Here is an 8,100-nt window from a genome sequence, read left to right as displayed (position 1 = left end):
TACAAGTTTTAGGCTTTTGTCCCTCTACTTTCCCTAAGCCATGGTGGATGAGCAGCTGACAATGTACACCTCGCCCTCAGAGCTCTCCAACTCATGGTTGATCCACCTTACCATTACCTCTACCTGCACCATGTAGCACCCATGAGCCAAGGCCTAACAAGAGAACCATAACAGTATAGCATAAGCAATGGTAATAATCAATCAATCGCAAGACAAATAACCAGATATTTAGTAAACCATAACATCAAACTATCAATAGTAATATATATATATATATATCCAATAATTCATCTCAATCAACATGAAATACTCAAGGTCGACACCCTTAGGCCACACCCTCTGTTTAATCCACTGACTCCGGCTCGCTTAGGTTGAGTCCAGTGTTTATCTAGCTGACCCCGACTCATAGTGGCCAAGCCACGTCCTATGCACAAATTATCAGCCCCCGACTCTCTTACGCCATTCATTTCCATATGCCAAATTATTCATTTACCCATACAATATATTGGGAACTCAGTCCCGTTACAACCACTCAAGGGTGCAGTTTTCTTACCTTTAATTATGAACGAAGATAATGGAATGGTCCCGAGCACGATCCTTAGCCCCGAGCCTTGGCGATAAACCTCAAAAATGGCTGAATCCTCCCAAGTTCTAGCTTTAATTCCTAGCTTAATCACCTCCAATTTCCTTCAAAGAATTCCCAGATTAGGCCTAAGTTCCTTGTCCTTTTCTTCCTTAGCTTCAAGGCACCAATGAGAGAGTGAGAGTGAGTGAAACCGTGAGGGGGGGGGGGGGGAGAGAGAGAGAGAGAGAGAGAATGAGCATGAAGTTTCTACTTCTTTTTGTTTTAGTTCTAAGTGTTTACTGAGTATATCCCTTTTCCTATCAAAATACCATTATGCCCATCAAGCCTTCTAATCTTTTAAGAGTATTAAAGGGTAAAATAGTCATTTCCCCTAGTTCCTGCTAATTCCTCAAATGTTCATAATATTTACCAATCAATCCGGTCATCCAATTAATTACCATTTATTTATTCAGTATCTAATAATTCCCAAGATATTCTCTAAATTCCCAAAAATACCCATAGGCCCCTCCCGAGCCGGGTATTAGTCCCTGATGTGACTATTTCGCTAATCTGCTCACTAGGACTATCGTGAGCCATACGCTGCAAATATATTCATATAATAATGTGGTCTTGACAATTTATCACACATAATCACATTTATGCCCTCAATGGGCCAAAATTACAAATGTGCCCTTATAAGCTATAAATGGCCCACTGCATATCTAATACTCACAAACATGCATGTCACATAGTCATATAATCATATAATCATGCATGCCACACATTCATGCATTAAACCATTAAATCACACATATACCAATTATACCTTCCCGGCACGCTAATCAAGGCCCTTAAGCCTTATTAGTGATTTTGGGTCGTTACATACACGTTCAAGGATTTGATCTATGAATGGGAGTGGAAAGTGATCTTTGTGGGAGGCAGCATTTAATTTTCGATAATCAATGCACATGCACCACCCTGTCACAATTTTTGTGGGGATAAGGATCCCTTTTTCGTTTTGAACAACGGTGACACCCGATTTCTTGGGTACTACCTGAGTGGGACTAACCCATTTGTTGTCGGCCACTAGATAGATGATACATGCGCCTAGCAATTTCAGAACTTCATTTTTTACAACTTTTTTTATTGTGGGGTTCATTCTCCTTTGAGGGTCTCTTCGAGGGATAGCCTTGTCCTCCAGACTGATTCGATGGGAGAAAATTAAAGGGCTAATACCTTTGATATCAGCTAGCGTCCAACCTATTGCAGATTTATGCGTTCGCAGTAGCTCGAGTAATTGCGATTCTTGAGAATTTTGAAGGTTGGACGAGATGATAACTAGAAATATTTCACCATCTTCCAAGAAGACATGTTTCAGACCCTCGGGTAGTTGGGTCAATTGAACAGTTGGAACCTCTTCAGTTGAAGTTTTGGTTGTGCCCTCTCATGAGGTAGCTCTTCAAAGCGAGGTTTCCAAAACTTAGTCCTTCTATTGTGTGAGTCTATGTGATATGATATTGCAAGAGTAGACTCAATGGAACTGGGACTTTCATTGTCCGACGAAAGGAGGAATTCATCAAGATTATTGAAGTTGCTTCGCAATTGAACCTCCTCGGGAATTAAAGTGTCAATCATGAATGTTTGATAACATTCATCATTTTCTCCGGGTTGTTTCTCGATGTGGAAGATACTAACTTCAAGAGTCATATTTCCAAACGATATTTTCATTAGGCCATTCTGACAATTGATCAAAGCATTTGCAGTAGCGAGGAATGGTCTTCCGAGGATAATAGGAATTTTTGACTCCATGTTTACCACAAATTGGGTATGAAGAATAAGAAAGTCCATGGGTAATAGAATTTTTAAATTTGAACTAAAACATCCTCAACAATACCCCTAGGCTTTTTGGTGGAACGGTCAGCAAGCTGTAGCACAACAGATGTTGGCTTCATTTCTCCAAGACCGAGTTACGAGTACACAGAGTAAGGCATGAGATTTACACTCGCGGTAAGATCAAGTAAAGCTTGCCTGACTTCATGAGTCTCAATTTGGCAAGAAATGGTGGGACAACTGGGATCTTTGTATTTTGGCAATGTCTTTTGTTCAATCACCACACTCACTTGCTCAGTCAAGAAAGCAGTCTTCTTGACATGGTGCTTCCTTTTTGCAGTGCATAGATCATTGATGATTTTGGCATAAGCTGGCACTTATTTTATGATGTGAAGCAAAGGAAGATTAATCTTCACTTGCGTCAAGTGCTCAAGGATTTCAGCTCGATTATCAGGAAGTTTGCCAATAGGTTTCAAAGCCTGGGGAAATGGTACTTTAGGTGAAGCATTGAGTGGTGCATTCTCAGGATTAACTTTTGGAGTACTGGGAGAGGTGGTTTTTATGGAGGGGTCTTGTAAAGTTTTCCACTTCTAGTTGTGATGGCATTTACTTCCTTAACATTTGGATCATTGGAATTTGAGGATTGGGCCATGTGTTGGCCTTGCACATTGAATTTAGGTTGGGAAGGAAGTTTGCTTTTTTTTTTGGAATGGCCAAGGACTCAGTCAATTTTGAGAATTGACATTTCATTTCCTTGATTTCTTCCATCATTTGGCGATTTAGTTTGGATTGTTCCTCTATGAATGCATGAAGGGTATTCTCAAGAGAATTTCTTTGTGGATGAGCATTGTATTGAGGTGCATAATACGTCTTTGATGGTTGAACTTGTTGTTCATTTCTCTATTGGCCTCAAGAAAACTGAGCTTAGTTGGAATCTCTCCAACTAAAATTTGGGTGGTTTCTCCAACCAGGGTTGTACGTATGGGAGAATGTCTTATTATACACCCCTAAGGCATTGCATTGCTCCTCATAAACCCTTCTCATTTCATTAAAAGCTAAGCAGTCCTTAGCTAAATGCTTCGTCCCTCCACAAACAAAGCAAGGTTCTTGTGGTTTCGCTTGAGCAATTATGTGCGATTTTTGGCCATTTTTCTTCATTAAGACCTCAAACTTCTTTTTCAAAGCTTTGAGTTGGGCCATAACACTATCCTCTTCTTGGAGTTGATAGATCCTAGATGGTTTGTGTCGGTTGGTGCTATCAGTAGCACTTGGATCAATCCAGGTGTGAGATTTTTTCGCAGTTTCTTCGAGATATTCAAGAGCATCGTCTGGCTCTTTTTTTTGAGGAATTCACCATTGCATAGCATTTCTACAAACTGGTGCTCACGACTCGTGAGGCCTTCATAAAAGTAACTGACCAAACGCCAATTCTCATAGCCATGGTGTGTGCACTGATTCAATAGATCTTTGAATCTTTCCCAGACTTGAAAGAATGTTTCATTGTCCTTTTGGGAAAATGTGGAAATCTATCGTTTTAGACTGTTGGTCTTATGGCTAGGGAAATGTTTTAGAAAGAAAGATTTGGTCATTTCCTCCCATGTTCCAATAGACCTAGGTCTCAAAGAGTATAACCAACTTTTGGGTTTGTCCTTCAAGGAGAAAGGGAAGAACTTTAGTCGCACATAATTGACATTTTTAGCTCGATTATAGAACGTGGCTACTACCTCCTCGAATTCTCTAATATGCACGTATGGGCTTTCGTTTTCCATTCCATGAAATGTGGGCAAGAGTTGAATCATGCCAGGTTTAAAGTCTAATGCGGGCATATTAGGAGGGAAGATAATGCATGAAGGCGTGGAAGTGCGAGTAGGATGGAGGTTTCTCGGTTGGATTTCATCATTGTGAGTCATTGCAAATGGATTATTATCAACTAAAGTTTGTGGAGAAGTAGGAGTGGTGGAAGGAGTTCCGGAAGGAGTGGTGGATGAATTGGAAGAAGTTTCACTAGAAGTTTCGTGATCATTCATCCACCCTAAGAAATCAGAATTAATTTTTTTTATGTTTTTATTTATTTTGATTTTTTTTTGTTAAACTTGTTCCCAGGTAGATTTGGAGGTTTTGGGGTGATCTTCAATGCCTTACTAGAACTCCCCGAGGTTATTGAGTAAGTATGGTGAATCACAAGTTAAACCTTTTCGACTAAACAACCTTTAACCAGAGTGAAATTGCTTATTTTGACGTAGCAAGCTTGGCTTTCTTATAGTAATAAGGTCAAAAATGTAATAGTGCAAATGTATATGCTCGAAATGTTCCCAGGCTGATTGGGAAGGTTGCCAAGGTACCGCTTTAGACCCACACTTGCCTAGACAGAACTCCTCGAGGCTCCCAGGTAAGTGTGGGGGGTAACGCTATCACAAACCTTATTTAACAACCAATCTTTCTAGACAGAATAATATCAGTTTCTACCATTTATAATATTACACGATTGTTCCCAATAGTAAGCGTTTTATGATTGAAATTTTATGAACAATTTTATGCAATTTTATGTTTTTTTTTTCAAGGAAGAACTAAATTCTAAGAAAGACTAAGGAAAAAAAATGAAAGATCTAAACTAAGAACCTAAAGCAACAAAATAGTCAACAAAAATAAAATAAAGAAAAGAGAATTGAAGTGAAGTGAAGATATAATAACAAGCTTAATCCCTATTTTTTTACAAATATTTATTAAACTAAAAAAATTAAAAAAAAATAGAAAAGAAATTAAGAAAGAGAAATGGAATAAGAATTAACTAAAAAGAAAAAAATTTATATATATATTTATATAATTCTCTTTTTATGTAAGAAAAAGGAAGGAAAAGAAAAATTAAAAAAAAAAAAAATATATATATATATACTCTTAATAGTTACTAGCCATGGATGGTTACTTTAATATTAACCATTGGATTACGATCAATGGTCTATGTTTATAATGATTAATTAATATTTCTAAAAATAAATTTTGACTTTTTCAAACTTTTGGAAAGTCTACCTGATAACATGGCGATCACATATTTATTAATTAAATAATAAAACAAATCTTATTTAATATTTATTCTCCATTCCGTTTCTATTCTTGATTCATTCCTTTTATCAATTCCATGAGAAAAAAAAATCATTTTGGAATTAATGAGAATAATTAATGTGACCATTATCTTTCCAACTAATGTTTATTGACTAATTAATCTAAAAAAATTGAAATTATTGATTTTATATATTTTATTTATTTATTTTCATCATCATTATAATCATTCCTCATCAATAATTTGTTTAGAGATTTATAGTAACCATCCATAGGTAATAACCGTTGAAAAGTCTTCCATATATATATATTTACGTTTTCTCTACTTTTTTTTGTATAAATATATATATATATATATGTGTGTGTTATCCAAAAAATTGGCATTGATGACGTGGCAAGTGATCCCTGGACACGTGGCTGACACCTGGAAAAGCTCTGTTAGTACATCGACCAGAAGACGTATTAGAAACAGTTAGCAGCCCAGTCTTACCTGCGACCAGTGTGGTCGCAAGTTCCGCATACAATGTAATATTACTATAAAGATCTTTGTAGATCCCGAATTTAACTCACACAATCTCCTGAATATCCGATGATTTAGGAGAGAATATTGGCAACTAAATCATGTAATCCCCCTTGAGCCTATAAATAGAAAAAGATAGCTCAAGGGAGGGGACTTTTTGGCTTTTGATTTATTTGGGACTAGAATAATTCTCCTTGGAATATTGTATTGTTCTTCAGAGGTTAGTGAAACTCATTGAACCCTTGTTCTTTGATAACTCCTTTGATTCTTATATCAATAACAGTCTAAGTGGACGTAGGTCGTTACCAAATCCTGAGGCCGAACCACTATAAAATATCGTGTTCTTTTTACTTTTTGCCATTCGATTCTTGTCAACACATTAATTCACATCATGCATATTCTGACTCCGTGTCAGTTGGCCAAAATCTGGGTCAACAATATGAATATTTATATATATGTATATAATTTTTTTTTTGTTTTAACGAAATAGAAAAGAGAGAAAAAAAGTATATATATATAACTAATTTTTTTAATTATATTCAAATTAACTAAAAATTAGTAAATAAAAAGAATACAACCCACAAATAAAAGAACACTATGCTAACACAATATTCATACTAATAAAAATACAAATAAAGTTACAAACATTTTGGTTAAAATTTCACTAAAACTTTTGAAAACTACTTCCCCGGGAACGGCGTTAAAATTTGTTTAACACCCAAATCGTGACAACCACTAAGTGGTAGTTGTAGTAAAATCGGGCGGTCGATCCACAAGGAGGTAACCTAAAACCAAAAGATTAGTAGAAAATAACACAAAAGTTAGTAACATGAAATAAATAAAAAGAGATTTGAGATTTTGGTGTTTTCTTTTGATGAAATGATAAAATGAGACAAGTGAAATAAAAGTAAGGTGTAATCAAGAGTTGAGAAGTAGAAATGTTTCAAGAATCATCCATATGCTTGTTTGGCTACTTAGTTACTTGATTTACAAAAATACACAAGTAAATAATTCACATCCTAACATTTACTTGGAAAATCTAGCATTAAAGTCAATAATATTTTCTAACAAAAGTCTATTTGAGTTATAAAGTTCTTTACTTTAGGAGCACAATGTTAATCTTATGAAAAATTAAAAAATGACAAAATACCCAACGACAATAATGCAATAGAAGATTGGACATAAAATTATGTATCAATATTACTTTTACTAATTAGAAGCACATTGAAAGAGAATGACTAATCTTATATACTATTAGCACAAGTAAATAAAGATAACAAACATAAAGATGAGGATGAAAGAACATAAACAACTCAAATGCATTATATTAAGAGCATAGTAAATCAAAGTGGCAAAATAACATCACTAGCATACGTAATCATCCCTAACCTTCCTAGGATGATTAGACCATTATGCTCATGATTCTCACAAAATTCTAAGAAGAAAGTATGAGAAGAAAGTGAGTAGAAATTTTGCTATAGTTTCTTGACTCTAAAAATTACATACCAAATGTGAAAGAAGAGTCCCTATTTATAGAGGGAGAAAATGACTAAAAAGCAAATAAACAAAAAATGAGGTTTACAAAATAAATCTGAAATATTAATAATAAAATATGATTTTGAAAAATCAAATCTTATTATTAATATTAACCTAGCTATTTTGGTGAATGATTATTTTTCCCTTTTCTAAAACACCACAAAATGTGAGCTTTAAAGCTCAAAGTGGAAGGTTCAAGGCCCAAAGTGCACAAAAGAATGGGCTGGTGGCAGGCTGAAGGTTTGACCTGGCCACAGCCAGTGGAAGCGCGCCACGTGGCGCGGCTGGGCAAGGGGCAAAGGCTGGAGAGGAGGCGGATCGCTTGTGGGTCGCCAGGTGGGGTGTGGGTCGAGGCTGGGTCGCTGGGCGGGGTCCAGGCTACCGGGCTTGTGGACGCATGGCACAACAAGGGCACACCACTTAGCAGGCGAGGGGAAAGGGAGAAACTAGGCGGGCCTGGGCTTTAAGTCGAATTCTTGGGCCAATTCTCTTCAAAAATGCCACAATTTCAACTCTTTTTTTTCTTTTCAATTTTGATTATTTCTTTCTTTCTTCTTTCTTTTTTTTTCTTTGTTTCCAAGTGCCAAAAATA

General features: G+C 36.1%; 1 non-coding gene across 1 annotated transcript; it reads left to right on the top strand.

Moving 5' to 3' along the window:
• Positions 1 to 3,829: 3,829 nt before the first annotated feature.
• On the top strand, positions 3,830 to 3,936 carry LOC133833753 (small nucleolar RNA R71). Its single transcript, XR_009893116.1, has one exon. It is a non-coding gene; the product is annotated as a small nucleolar RNA R71 (small nucleolar RNA).
• Positions 3,937 to 8,100: the final 4,164 nt, after the last annotated feature.

The sequence above is a fragment of the Humulus lupulus genome, chromosome 4 (assembly GCF_963169125.1).
Source record: "Humulus lupulus chromosome 4, drHumLupu1.1, whole genome shotgun sequence".
Taxonomy (NCBI): domain Eukaryota; kingdom Viridiplantae; phylum Streptophyta; class Magnoliopsida; order Rosales; family Cannabaceae; genus Humulus; species Humulus lupulus.
The sequence above is the reverse complement of the archived record's forward strand: the minus strand, read 5'-3'. Positions and strand labels throughout refer to the sequence as shown.